This window comes from Brienomyrus brachyistius, chromosome 2 (genome assembly GCF_023856365.1).
Source record: "Brienomyrus brachyistius isolate T26 chromosome 2, BBRACH_0.4, whole genome shotgun sequence".
NCBI lineage: Eukaryota > Metazoa > Chordata > Actinopteri > Osteoglossiformes > Mormyridae > Brienomyrus > Brienomyrus brachyistius.
Window position 1 is genome coordinate 40,419,457 of NC_064534.1, and position 13,590 is coordinate 40,433,046.

Genomic DNA, 13,590 nt, shown 5'->3' on the forward strand with positions numbered 1-13,590 from the left:
TGGATGGGAGACCACCTGGGAATACCAGGTGCTGTAAGCTTTTCTCACTTTTACTTTATACAGGGGGCGCTCCACTTCACGATTAATTTAAATCTATCACTCCCCTTCCATTTTACTATTTTATATATATATATATCTTTTTCTCTCATTCATAAAGGTAGCTTTTACACACCGTTTTACTCTAAATACTTCCTGGTAATTCAAGGTGCTCTAAGCTGTTCGTGCCTTTATTCCACCAGGGCGCGATCTTCTCACAAACTTGAAGACTGTCACTCCCCATTCACGTTTTACAACTTATTGTTAATGATAAAGAGACAGCTTTTTACACACAGTTTTAAACAAAGTACTGATATTATTCCTCTTCAACTGACCGCTTTGTTTTCTATGCAAAAACCACTTCGCCACAGAAGACTCGATATTATTGGCATAGCAAGTTCTGCTCTTCTCCTTTCAAAACTTGCTAAAAGCTGTATTTAAAAGAACAGATTGGCCGGGGTAATTCACACCCTTCAATGCCAGCTTAATGTTTAGGTTAGTGGGAGTCACAGAGGAATTAGGGATGGAAACTTCTTTGCTGGTGGTAGAAGCGGTCTGGTGAATTTTTAGAGAGAAGAGGCCGTCGATGTTTGAATGTAGAAAATTGTTCTGGCTGCAGACTGCAGTATGGACTTGTTGGTGTGTGTAGCTCCCAGTGTTCTGACAGCGCGACGTTTTGGGGAAGCATGTGACTCAGCAGCTTCCAGTGGGCTTCGTGCGGCGGAGATTTTGTGGCTGTTAGCGGAGTTGATAACTGAGGGTCGTTAAGAGAAGCCTGCATGCAGTAGGCAAAGGAGTAATGTTTGCCGGCGGGGGACGTGCGGCGATTAACCTGTGCGGTAGTGAAAAAGAGTTAAAAAGAAGGAAGTGTGCGGATGCGGAAAGAATGGAATAATTGTGGTATGCTGCTGGCTGAGTAGTTTGGTGAATGTTTGGTGTGGGTCCGGCGCTGCCGATTGGATGGTGGGGCTGCAGTGTGAGTCAGATAAAAAAAAAAAAAAGAACATTAGTAGGATCCAATGGGACCAACTGGCATGTATAGAGGCGTGTAATGCAAAAGGGCTGTTTTTGGTAGCGTCTCTCGCTTATGGCCATACCACCCTGAACACGCCCGATCTCATCCGATCTCGTAAGCTAAGCAGGGTAGGGTCTGGTTAGTACTTGGATGGGAGACCTCCTGGGAATACCAGGTGCTGTAAGCTTTTCTCACTTTTACTTTATACAGGGGGCGCTCCACTTCACGATTAATTTAAATCTATCACTCCCCTTCCATTTTACTATTTTATATATATATATATATTTTTCTCTCATTCATAAAGGTAGCTTTTACACACCGTTTTACTCTAAATACTTCCTGGTAATTCAAGGTGCTCTAAGCTGTTCGTGCCTTTATTCCACCAGGGCGCGATCTTCTCACAAACTTGAAGACTGTCACTCCCCATTCACGTTTTACAACTTATTGTTAATGATAAAGAGACAGCTTTTTACACACAGTTTTAAACAAAGTACTGATATTATTCCTCTTCAACTGACCGCTTTGTTTTCTATGCAAAAACCACTTCGCCACAGAAGACTCGATATTATTGGCATAGCAAGTTCTGCTCTTCTCCTTTCAAAACTTGCTAAAAGCTGTATTTAAAAGAACAGATTGGCCGGGGTAATTCACACCCTTCAATGCCAGCTTAATGTTTAGGTTAGTGGGAGTCACAGAGGAATTAGGGATGGAAACTTCTTTGCTGGTGGTAGAAGCGGTCTGGTGAATTTTTAGAGAGAAGAGGCCGTCGATGTTTGAATGTAGAAAATTGTTCTGGCTGCAGCCTGCAGTATGGACTTGTTGGTGTGTGTAGCTCCCAGTGTTCTGACAGCGTGACGTTTTGGGGAAGCATGTGACTCAGCAGCTTCCAGTGGGCTTCGTGCGGCGGAGATTTTGTGGCTGTTAGCGGAGTTGATAACAGAGGGTCGTTAAGAGAAGCCTGCATGCAGTAGGCAAAGGAGTAATGTTTGCCGGCGGGGGACGTGCGGCGATTAACCTGTGCGGTAGTGAAAAAGAGTTAAAAAGAAGGAAGTGTGCGGATGCGGAAAGAATGGAATAATTGTGGTATGCTGCTGGCTGAGTAGTTTGGTGAATGTTTGGTGTGGGTCCGGCGCTGCCGATTGGATGGTGGGGCTGCAGTGTGAGTCAGATAAAAAAAAAAAAAAGAACATTAGTAGGATCCAATGGGACCAACTGGCATGTATAGAGGCGTGTAATGCAAAAGGGCTGTTTTTGGTAGCGTCTCTCGCTTATGGCCATACCACCCTGAACACGCCCGATCTCATCCGATCTCGTAAGTTAAGTAGGGTAGGGTCTGGTTAGTACTTGGATGGGAGACCTCCTGGGAATACCAGGTGCTGTAAGCTTTTCTCACTTTTACTTTATACAGGGGGCGCTCCACTTCAGCATTAATTTAAATCTATCACTCCCCTTCCATTTTACTATTTTATATATATATATATTTTTCTCTCATTCATAAAGGTAGCTTTTACACACCGTTTTACTCTAAATACTTCCTGGTAATTCAAGGTGCTCTAAGCTGTACGTGCCTTTATTCCACCAGGGCGCGATCTTCTCACAAACTTGAAGACTGTCACTCCCCATTCACATTTTACAACTTATTGTTAATGATAAAGAGACAGCTTTTTACACACAGTTTTAAACAAAGTACTGATATTATTCCTCTTCAACTGACCGCTTTGTTTTCTATGCAAAAACCACTTCGCCACAGAAGACTCGATATTATTGGCATAGCAAGTTCTGCTCTTCTCCTTTCAAAACTTGCTAAAAGCTGTATTTGAAAGAACAGATTGGCCGGGGTAATTCACACCCTTCAATGCCAGCTTAATGTTTAGGTTAGTGGGAGTCACAGAGGAATTAGGGATGGAAACTTCTTTGCTGGTGGTAGAAGCGGTCTGGTGAATTTTTAGAGAGAAGAGGCCGTCGATGTTTGAATGTAGAAAATTGTTCTGGCTGCAGCCTGCAGTATGGACTTGTTGGTGTGTGTAGCTCCCAGTGTTCTGACAGCGCGACGTTTTGGGGAAGCATGTGATTCAGCAGCTACCAGTGGGCTTCGTGCGGCAGAGATTTTGTGGCTGTTAGCGGAGTTGATAACAGAGGGTCGTTAAGAGAAGCCTGCATGCAGTAGGCAAAGGAGTAATGTTTGCCGGCGGGGGACGTGCGGCGATTAACCTGTGCGGTAGTGAAAAGGAGTTAAAAAGAAGGAAGTGTGCGGATGCGGAAAGAATGGAATAATTGTGGTATGCTGCTGGCTGAGTAGTTTGGTGAATGTTTGGTGTGGGTCCGGCGCTGCCGATTGGATGGTGGGGCTGCAGTGTGAGTCAGATAAAAAAAAAAAAAAGAACATTAGTAGGATCCAATGGGACCAACTGGCATGTATAGAGGCGTGTAATGCAAAAGGGCTGTTTTTGGTAGCGTCTCTCGCTTATGGCCATACCACCCTGAACACGCCCGATCTCATCCGATCTCGTAAGTTAAGTAGGGTAGGGTCTGGTTAGTACTTGGATGGGAGACCTCCTGGGAATACCAGGTGCTGTAAGCTTTTCTCACTTTTACTTTATACAGGGGGCGCTCCACTTCAGCATTAATTTAAATCTATCACTCCCCTTCCATTTTACTATTTTATATATATATATATTTTTCTCTCATTCATAAAGGTAGCTTTTACACACCGTTTTACTCTAAATACTTCCTGGTAATTCAAGGTGCTCTAAGCTGTACGTGCCTTTATTCCACCAGGGCGCGATCTTCTCACAAACTTGAAGACTGTCACTCCCCATTCACATTTTACAACTTATTGTTAATGATAAAGAGACAGCTTTTTACACACAGTTTTAAACAAAGTACTGATATTATTCCTCTTCAACTGACCGCTTTGTTTTCTATGCAAAAACCACTTCGCCACAGAAGACTCGATATTATTGGCATAGCAAGTTCTGCTCTTCTCCTTTCAAAACTTGCTAAAAGCTGTATTTGAAAGAACAGATTGGCCGGGGTAATTCACACCCTTCAATGCCAGCTTAATGTTTAGGTTAGTGGGAGTCACAGAGGAATTAGGGATGGAAACTTCTTTGCTGGTGGTAGAAGCGGTCTGGTGAATTTTTAGAGAGAAGAAGCCGTCGATGTTTGAATGTAGAAAATTGTTCTGGCTGCAGCCTGCAGTATGGACTTGTTGGTGTGTGTAGCTCCCAGTGTTCTGACAGCGCGACGTTTTGGGGAAGCATGTGATTCAGCAGCTACCAGTGGGCTTCGTGCGGCGGAGATTTTGTGGCTGTTAGCGGAGTTGATAACAGAGGGTCGTTAAGAGAAGCCTGCATGCAGTAGGCAAAGGAGTAATGTTTGCCGGCGGGGGACGTGCGGCGATTAACCTGTGCGGTAGTGAAAAGGAGTTAAAAAGAAGGAAGTGTGCGGATGCGGAAAGAATGGAATAATTGTGGGAGGCTGCTGGCTGAGTAGTTTGGTGAATGTTTGGTGTGGGTCCGGCGCTGCCGATTGGATGGTGGGGCTGCAGTGTGAGTCAGATAAAAAAAAAAAAAAGAACATTAGTAGGATCCAATGGGACCAACTGGCATGTATAGAGGCGTGTAATGCAAAAGGGCTGTTTTTGGTAGCATCTCTCGCTTACGGCCATACCACCCTGAACACGCCTGATCTCGTCTGATCTCGGAAGCTAAGCAGGGTAGGGTCTGGTTAGTACTTGGATGGGAGACCACCTGGGAATACCAGGTGCTGTAAGCTTTTCTCACTTTTACTTTATACAGGGGGCGCTCCACTTCACGATTAATTTAAATCTATCACTCCCCTTCCATTTTACTATTTTATATATATATATTTTTTTTCTCTCATTCATAAAGGCAGCTTTTAGAAACCGTTTTACTCTAAATACTTCCTGGTAATTCTAGGTGCTGTAAGCTGTTCGTGCCTTTATTCCACCAGGGCGCGATCTTCTCACAAACTTGAAGACTATCACTCCCCATTCACATTTTACAACTTATTGTTAATGATAAAGAGACAGCTTTTTACACACAGTTTTAAACAAAGTACTGATATTATTCCTCTTCAACTGACCGCTTTGTTTTCTATGCAAAAACCACTTCGCCACAGAAGACTCGATATTATTGGCATAGCAAGTTCTGCTCTTCTCCTTTCAAAACTTGCTAAAAGCTGTATTTAAAAGAACAGATTGGCCGGGGTAATTCACACCCTTCAATGCCAGCTTAATGTTTAGGTTAGTGGGAGTCACAGAGGAATTAGGGATGGAAACTTCTTTGCTGGTGGTAGAAGCGGTCTGGTGAATTTTTAGAGAGAAGAGGCCGTCGATGTTTGAATGTAGAAAATTGTTCTGGCTGCAGCCTGCAGTATGGACTTGTTGGTGTGTGTAGCTCCCAGTGTTCTGACAGCGCAACGTTTTGGGGAAGCATGTGATTCAGCAGCTACCAGTGGGCTTCGTGCGGCGGAAATTTTGTGGCTGTTAGCGGAGTTGATAACAGAGGGTCGTTAAGAGAAGCCTGCATGCAGTAGGCAAAGGAGTAATGTTTGCCGGCGGGGGACGTGCGGCGATTAACCTGTGCGGTAGTGAAAAGGAGTTAAAAAGAAGGAAGTGTGCGGATGCGGAAAGAATGGAATAATTGTGGTAGGCTGCTGGCTGAGTAGTTTGGTGAATGTTTGGTGTGGGTCCGGCGCTGCCGATTGGATGGTGGGGCTGCAGTGTGAGTCAGATAAAAAAAAAAAAAAGAACATTAGTAGGATCCAATGGGACCAACTGGCATGTATAGAGGCGTGTAATGCAAAAGGGCTGTTTTTGGTAGCATCTCTCGCTTACGGCCATACCACCCTGAACACGCCCGATCTCGTCTAATCTCGGAAGCTAAGCAGGGTAGGGTCTGGTTAGTACTTGGATGGGAGACCTCCTGGGAATACCAGGTGCTGTAAGCTTTTCTCACTTTTACTTTATACAGGGGGCGCTCCACTTCACGATTAATTTAAATCTATCACTCCCCTTCCATTTTACTATTTTATATATATATATATATATTTTTCTCTCATTCATAAAGGCAGCTTTTACACACCGTTTTACTCTAAATACTGCCTGGTAATTATAGCTGCTGTAAGCTGTTCGTGCCTTTATTCCACCAGGGCGCGATCTTCTCACAAACTTGAAGACTGTCACTCCCCATTCACGTTTTACAACTTATTGTTAATAATAAAGAGACAGCTTTTTACACGCAGTTTTAAACAAAGTACTAATATAATTCCTCTTCAACTCACCGCTTTGTTTTCTATGCAAAAACCACTTCGCCACAGAATATTCGATATTATTGGCATATTATCTGCTCTTCTCCTCCTTTCAAAACTTGCTAAAAGCTGTATTTAAAAGAGCAGGTTGGCCGGGGTAATTTACACACTTCAATGCCAGCTTAATGTTTAGGTTAGTGGGAATCACAGAAGAATTAGGGATGGAAACTTCTTTGCTGGTGGTAGAAGCGGTCTGGTGAATTTTTAGAGAGAAGAGGCCGTCGATGTTTGAATGTAGAAAATTGTTCTGGCTGCAGCCTGCAGTATGGACTTGTTGGCGTGTGTAGCTCCCAGTGCTCTGACAGCGCGACGTTTTGGAGAAGCATGTGATTCAACAGCTACCAGTGGGCTTCGTGCGGCGGAGATTTTGTGGCTGTTAGCGGAGTTGATAACAGAGGGTCGTTAAGAGAAGCCTGCATGCAGTAGGCAAAGGAGTAATGTTTGCCGACGGGGGACGTGCGGCGATTAACCTGTGCGGTAGTGAAAAGGAGTTAAAAATAAGGAAGTGTGCGGATGCGGAAAGAATGGAATAATTGTGGTAGGCTGCCGGCTGAGTAGTTTGGTGAATGTTTGGTGTGGGTCCGGCGCTGCCGATTGGATGGTGGTGCTGCAGTGTGATTCAGATAAAAAAAAAAAAAAAAACCAGGAGTAGGATCCAATGGGACTAACTGGCATGTATAGACGCGTGTAATGCAAAAGGGCTGTTTTTGGTCGCGTCTCTCGCTTATGGCCATACCACCCTGAACACGCCCGATCTCATCCGATCTCGGAAGCCAAGCAGGGTAGGGTCTGGTTAGTACTTGGATGGGAGACCTCCTGGGAATACCAGGTGCTGTAAGCTTTTCTCACTTTTACTTTAAACGGGGGGCGCTCCACTTAACGATTAATTTAAATCTATCACTCCCCTTCCATTTTACTATTTTATATATATATATATTTTTTCTCTCATTCATAAAGGCAGCTTTTAGAAACCGTTTTACTCTAAATACTTCCTGGTAATTCTAGGTGCTGTAAGCTGTTCGTGCCTTTATTCCACCAGGGCGCGATCTTCTCACAAACTTGAAGACTGTCACTCCCCATTCACGTTTTACAACTTATTGTTAATGATAAAGAGACAGCTTTTTACACACAGTTTTAAACAAAGTACTGATATTATTCCTCTTCAACTGACCGCTTTGTTTTCTATGCAAAAACCACTTCGCCACAGAAGACTCGATATTATTGGCATAGCAAGTTCTGCTCTTCTCCTTTCAAAACTTGCTAAAAGCTGTATTTAAAAGAACAGATTGGCCGGGGTAATTCACACCCTTCAATGCCAGCTTAATGTTTAGGTTAGTGGGAATCACAGAGGAATTAGGGATGGAAACTTCTTTGCTGGTGGTAGAAGCGGTCTGGTGAATTTTTAGAGAGAAGAGGCCGTCGATGTTTGAATGTAGAAAATTGTTCTGGCTGCAGCCTGCAGTATGGACTTGTTGGTGTGTGTAGCTCCCAGTGTTCTGACAGCGCGACGTTTTGGGGAAGCATGTGATTCAGCAGCTACCAGTGGGCTTCGTGCGGCGGAGATTTTGTGGCTGTTAGCGGAGTTGATAACAGAGGGTCGTTAAGAGAAGCCTGCATGCAGTAGGCAAAGGAGTAATGTTTGCCGGCGGGGGACGTGCGGCGATTAACCTGTGCAGTAGTGAAAAGAAGTTAAAAAGAAGGAAGTGTGCGGATGCGGAAAGAATGGAATAATTGTGGTAGGTTGCCGGCTGAGTAGTTTGGTGAATGTTTGGTGTGGGTCCGGCGCTGCCGATTGGATGGTGGTGCTGCAGTGTGAGTCAGATTAAAAATAAAAAAAAAACCAGGAGTAGGATCCAATGGGACTAACTGGCATGTATAGACGCGTGTAATGCAAAAGGGCTGTTTTTGGTCGCGTCTCTCGCTTATGGCCATACCACCCTGAACACGCCCGATCTCATCCGATCTCGGAAGCCAAGCAGGGTAGGGTCTGGTTAGTACTTGGATGGGAGACCTCCTGGGAATACCAGGTGCTGTAAGCTTTTCTCACTTTTACTTTATACAGGGGGCGCTCCACTTCAGGATTAATTTAAATCTATCACTCCCCTTCCATTTTACTATTTTATATATATATATATATATATATTTTTCTCTCATTCATAAAGGCAGCTTTTACACACCGTTTTACTCTAAATACTTCCTGGTAATTCAAGGTGCTCTAAGCTGTTCGTGCCTTTATTCCACCAGGGCGCGATTTTCTCACAAACTTGAAGACTGTCACTCCCCATTCACGTTTTACAACTTATTGTTAATGATAAAGAGACAGCTTTTTACACACAGTTTTAAACAAAGTACTGATATTATTCCTCTTCAACTGACCGCTTTGTTTTCTATGCAAAAACCACTTCGCCACAGAAGACTCGATATTATTGGCATAGCAAGTTCTGCTCTTCTCCTTTCAAAACTTGCTAAAAGCTGTATTTAAAAGAACAGATTGGCCGGGGTAATTCACACCCTTCAATGCCAGCTTAATGTTTAGGTTAGTGGGAGTCACAGAGGAATTAGGGATGGAAACTTCTTTGCTGGTGGTAGAAGCGGTCTGGTGAATTTTTAGAGAGAAGAAGCCGTCGATGTTTGAATGTAGAAAATTGTTCTGGCTGCAGCCTGCAGTATGGACTTGTTGGTGTGTGTAGCTCCCAGTGTTCTGACAGCGCGACGTTTTGGGGAAGCATGTGATTCAGCAGCTACCAGTGGGCTTCGTGCGGCGGAGATTTTGTGGCTGTTAGCGGAGTTGATAACAGAGGGTCGTTAAGAGAAGCCTGCATGCAGTAGGCAAAGGAGTAATGTTTGCCGGCGGGGGACGTGCGGCGATTAACCTGTGCGGTAGTGAAAAGGAGTTAAAAAGAAGGAAGTGTGCGGATGCGGAAAGAATGGAATAATTGTGGTAGGCTGCTGGCTGAGTAGTTTGGTGAATGTTTGGTGTGGGTCCGGCGCTGCCGATTGGATGGTGGGGCTGCAGTGTGAGTCAGATAAAAAAAAAAAAAAGAACATTAGTAGGATCCAATGGGACTAACTGGCATGTATAGACGCGTGTAATGCAAAAGGGCTGTTTTTGGTCGCATCTCTCGCTTATGGCCATACCACCCTGAACACGCCCGATCTCATCCGATCTCGGAAGCCAAGCAGGGTAGGGTCTGGTTAGTACTTGGATGGGAGACCTCCTGGGAATACCAGGTGCTGTAAGCTTATCTCACTTTTACTTTATACAGGGGGCGCTCCACTTCACGATTAATTTAAATCTATCACTCCCCTTCCATTTTACTATTTTATATATATATTTTTTTTTTTTCTCTCATTCATAAAGGCAGCTTTTAGAAACCGTTTTACTCTAAATACTTCCTGGTAATTCTAGGTGCTGTAAGCTGTTCGTGCCTTTATTCCACTAGGGCGCGATCTTCTCACAAACTTGAAGACTGTCACTCCCCATTCACGTTTTACAACTTATTGTTAATGATAAAGAGACAGCTTTTTACACACAGTTTTAAACAAAGTACTGATATTATTCCTCTTCAACTGACCGCTTTGTTTTCTATGCAAAAACCACTTCGCCACAGAAGACTCGATATTATTGGCATAGCAAGTTCTGCTCTTCTCCTTTCAAAACTTGCTAAAAGCTGTATTTAAAAGAACAGATTGGCCGGGGTAATTCACACCCTTCAATGCCAGCTTAATGTTTAGGTTAGTGGGAATCACAGAGGAATTAGGGATGGAAACTTCTTTGCTGGTGGTAGAAGCGGTCTGGTGAATTTTTAGAGAGAAGAGGCCGTCGATGTTTGAATGTAGAAAATTGTTCTGGCTGCAGCCTGCAGTATGGACTTGTTGGTGTGTGTAGCTCCCAGTGTTCTGACAGCGCGACGTTTTGGGGAAGCATGTGATTCAGCAGCTACCAGTGGGCTTCGTGCGGCGGAGATTTTGTGGCTGTTAGCGGAGTTGATAACAGAGGGTCGTTAAGAGAAGCCTGCATGCAGTAGGCAAAGGAGTAATGTTTGCCGGCGGGGGACGTGCGGCGATTAACCTGTGCGGTAGTGAAAAGAAGTTAAAAAGAAGGAAGTGTGCGGATGCGGAAAGAATGGAATAATTGTGGTAGGCTGCCGGCTGAGTAGTTTGGTGAATGTTTGGTGTGGGTCCGGCGCTGCCGATTGGATGGTGGTGCTGCAGTGTGAGTCAGATTAAAAATAAAAAAAAAACCAGGAGTAGGATCCAATGGGACTAACTGGCATGTATAGACGCGTGTAATGCAAAAGGGCTGTTTTTGGTCGCGTCTCTCGCTTATGGCCATACCACCCTGAACACGCCCGATCTCATCCGATCTCGGAAGCCAAGCAGGGTAGGGTCTGGTTAGTACTTGGATGGGAGACCTCCTGGGAATACCAGGTGCTGTAAGCTTTTCTCACTTATACTTTATACAGGGGGCGCTCCACTTCACGATTAATTTAAATCTATCACTCCCCTTCCATTTTACTATTTTATATATATATATATATATATATATTTTTCTCTCATTCATAAAGGTAGCTTTTACACACCGTTTTACTCTAAATACTTCCTGGTAATTCAAGGTGCTCTAAGCTGTTCGTGCTTTTATTCCACCAGGGCGCGATCTTCTCACAAACTTGAAGACTGTCACTCCCCATTCACGTTTTACAACTTATTGTTAATGATAAAGAGACAGCTTTTTACACACAGTTTTAAACAAAGTACTGATATTATTCCTCTTCAACTGACCGCTTTGTTTTCTATGCAAAAACCACTTCGCCACAGAAGACTCGATATTATTGGCATAGCAAGTTCTGCTCTTCTCCTTTCAAAACTTGCTAAAAGCTGTATTTAAAAGAACAGATTGGCCGGGGTAATTCACACCCTTCAATGCCAGCTTAATGTTTAGGTTAGTGGGAGTCACAGAGGAATTAGGGATGGAAACTTCGTTGCTGGTGGTAGAAGCGGTCTGGTGAATTTTTAGAGAGAAGAGGCCGTCGATGTTTGAATGTAGAAAATTGTTCTGGCTGCAGCCTGCAGTATGGACTTGTTGGTGTGTGTAGCTCCCAGTGTTCTGACAGCGCGACGTTTTGGGGAAGCATGTGATTCAGCAGCTACCAGTGGGCTTCGTGCGGCGGAGATTTTGTGGCTGTTAGCGGAGTTGATAACAGAGGGTCGTTAAGAGAAGCCTGCATGCAGTAGGCAAAGGAGTAATGTTTGCCGGCGGGGGACGTGCGGCGATTAACCTGTGCGGTAGTGAAAAGGAGTTAAAAAGAAGGAAGTGTGCGGATGCGGAAAGAATGGAATAATTGTGGTAGGCTGCTGGCTGAGTAGTTTGGTGAATGTTTGGTGTGGGTCCGGCGCTGCCGATTGGATGGTGGGGCTGCAGTGTGAGTCAGATAAAAAAAAAAAAAAGAACATTAGTAGGATCCAATGGGACCAACTGGCATGTATAGAGGCGTGTAATGCAAAAGGGCTGTTTTTGGTAGCGTCTCTCGCTTATGGCCATACCACCCTGAACACGCCCGATCTCATCCGATCTCGTAAGCTAAGCAGGGTAGGGTCTGGTTAGTACTTGGATGGGATACCTCCTGGGAATACCAGGTGCTGTAAGCTTTTCTCACTTTTACTTTATACAGGGGGCGCTCCACTTCAGGATTAATTTAAATCTATCACTCCCCTTCCATTTTACTATTTTATATATATATATATTTTTCTCTCATTCATAAAGGTAGCTTTTACACACCGTTTTACTCTAAATACTTCCTGGTAATTCAAGGTGCTCTAAGCTGTTCGTGCCTTTATTCCACCAGGGCGCGATCTTCTCACAAACTTGAAGACTGTCACTCCCCATTCACGTTTTACAACTTATTGTTAATGATAAAGAGACAGCTTTTTACACACAGTTTTAAACAAAGTACTGATATTATTCCTCTTCAACTGACCGCTTTGTTTTCTATGCAAAAACCACTTCGCCACAGAAGACTCGATATTATTGGCATAGCAAGTTCTGCTCTTCTCCTTTCAAAACTTGCTAAAAGCTGTATTTAAAAGAACAGATTGGCCGGGGTAATTCACACCCTTCAATGCCAGCTTAATGTTTAGGTTAGTGGGAGTCACAGAGGAATTAGGGATGGAAACTTCTTTGCTGGTGGTAGAAGCGGTCTGGTGAATTTTTAGAGAGAAGAGGCCGTCGATGTTTGAATGTAGAAAATTGTTCTGGCTGCAGCCTGCAGTATGGACTTGTTGGTGTGTGTAGCTCCCAGTGTTCTGACAGCGCAACGTTTTGGGGAAGCATGTGATTCAGCAGCTACCAGTGGGCTTCGTGCGGCGGAGATTTTGTGGCTGTTAGCGGAGTTGATAACAGAGGGTCGTTAAGAGAAGCCTGCATGCAATAGGCAAAGGAGTAATGTTTGCCGGCGGGGGACGTGCGGCGATTAACCTGTGCGGTAGTGAAAAGGAGTTAAAAAGAAGGAAGTGTGCGGATGCGGAAAGAATGGAATAATTGTGGTAGGCTGCTGGCTGAGTAGTTTGGTGAATGTTTGGTGTGGGTCCGGCGCTGCCGATTGGATGGTGGGGCTGCAGTGTGAGTCAGATAAAAAAAAAAAAAAGAACATTAGTAGTATCCAATGGGACTAACTGGCATGTATAGATGCGTGTAATGCAAAAGGGCTGTTTTTGGTCGCATCTCTCGCTTATGGCCATACCACCCTGAACACGCCCGATCTCATCCGATCTCGGAAGCCAAGCAGGGTAGGGTCTGGTTAGTACTTGGATGGGAGACCTCCTGGGAATACCAGGTGCTGTAAGCTTATCTCACTTTTACTTTATACAGGGGGCGCTCCACTTCACGATTAATTTAAATCTATCACTCCCCTTCCATTTTACTATTTTATATATATATATTTTTTTTTTCTCTCATTCATGAAGGCAGCTTTTACACACGTTTTACTCTAAATACTGCCTGGTAATTCTAGGTGCTGTAAGCTGTTCGTGCCTTTATTCCACCAGGGCGCGATCTTCTCACAAACTTGAAGACTGTCACTCCCCATTCACGTTTTACAACTTATTGTTAATGATAAAGAGACAGCTTTTTACACACAGTTTTAAACAAAGTACTGATATAATTCCTCTTCAACTCACCGCTTTGTTTTCTATGCAAAAACCACTTC

At 44.1% G+C, this 13,590-nt stretch overlaps 12 non-coding genes across 12 annotated transcripts in view; all 12 read left to right on the forward strand.

The window, feature by feature from the left end:
* The window catches only part of LOC125734147 (5S ribosomal RNA), a 119-nt gene extending 79 nt beyond the window's left edge, over positions 1 to 40 (forward strand). The window contains exon 1 of the ribosomal RNA XR_007393471.1: positions 1 to 40. This exon is cut by the window's left edge and continues 79 nt beyond it. This is a non-coding gene — a ribosomal RNA (5S ribosomal RNA).
* Positions 41 to 1,119: 1,079 nt separating this feature from the next.
* Positions 1,120 to 1,238, forward strand: LOC125733774 (5S ribosomal RNA). The gene has a single exon (XR_007393111.1). It is a non-coding gene; the product is annotated as a 5S ribosomal RNA (ribosomal RNA).
* Positions 1,239 to 2,317: 1,079 nt separating this feature from the next.
* Positions 2,318 to 2,436, forward strand: LOC125734253 (5S ribosomal RNA). Its single transcript, XR_007393573.1, has one exon. It is a non-coding gene; the product is annotated as a 5S ribosomal RNA (ribosomal RNA).
* Positions 2,437 to 3,513: 1,077 nt separating this feature from the next.
* Positions 3,514 to 3,632, forward strand: LOC125734254 (5S ribosomal RNA). The gene has a single exon (XR_007393574.1). It is a non-coding gene; the product is annotated as a 5S ribosomal RNA (ribosomal RNA).
* Positions 3,633 to 4,709: 1,077 nt separating this feature from the next.
* Positions 4,710 to 4,828, forward strand: LOC125733215 (5S ribosomal RNA). The gene has a single exon (XR_007392568.1). It is a non-coding gene; the product is annotated as a 5S ribosomal RNA (ribosomal RNA).
* A 1,078-nt stretch (positions 4,829 to 5,906) lies between these two features.
* On the forward strand, positions 5,907 to 6,025 carry LOC125734059 (5S ribosomal RNA). Its single transcript, XR_007393386.1, has one exon. It is a non-coding gene; the product is annotated as a 5S ribosomal RNA (ribosomal RNA).
* A 1,082-nt stretch (positions 6,026 to 7,107) lies between these two features.
* Positions 7,108 to 7,226, forward strand: LOC125732669 (5S ribosomal RNA). The gene has a single exon (XR_007392042.1). It is a non-coding gene; the product is annotated as a 5S ribosomal RNA (ribosomal RNA).
* A 1,079-nt stretch (positions 7,227 to 8,305) lies between these two features.
* Positions 8,306 to 8,424, forward strand: LOC125732670 (5S ribosomal RNA). Its single transcript, XR_007392043.1, has one exon. It is a non-coding gene; the product is annotated as a 5S ribosomal RNA (ribosomal RNA).
* A 1,085-nt stretch (positions 8,425 to 9,509) lies between these two features.
* LOC125732671 (5S ribosomal RNA) lies at positions 9,510 to 9,628 on the forward strand. Its single transcript, XR_007392044.1, has one exon. It is a non-coding gene; the product is annotated as a 5S ribosomal RNA (ribosomal RNA).
* Positions 9,629 to 10,709: 1,081 nt separating this feature from the next.
* LOC125732673 (5S ribosomal RNA) lies at positions 10,710 to 10,828 on the forward strand. The gene has a single exon (XR_007392046.1). It is a non-coding gene; the product is annotated as a 5S ribosomal RNA (ribosomal RNA).
* A 1,087-nt stretch (positions 10,829 to 11,915) lies between these two features.
* On the forward strand, positions 11,916 to 12,034 carry LOC125734663 (5S ribosomal RNA). The gene has a single exon (XR_007393966.1). It is a non-coding gene; the product is annotated as a 5S ribosomal RNA (ribosomal RNA).
* Positions 12,035 to 13,111: 1,077 nt separating this feature from the next.
* Positions 13,112 to 13,230, forward strand: LOC125732674 (5S ribosomal RNA). The gene has a single exon (XR_007392047.1). It is a non-coding gene; the product is annotated as a 5S ribosomal RNA (ribosomal RNA).
* The last annotated feature ends 360 nt before the right edge of the window (positions 13,231 to 13,590 follow it).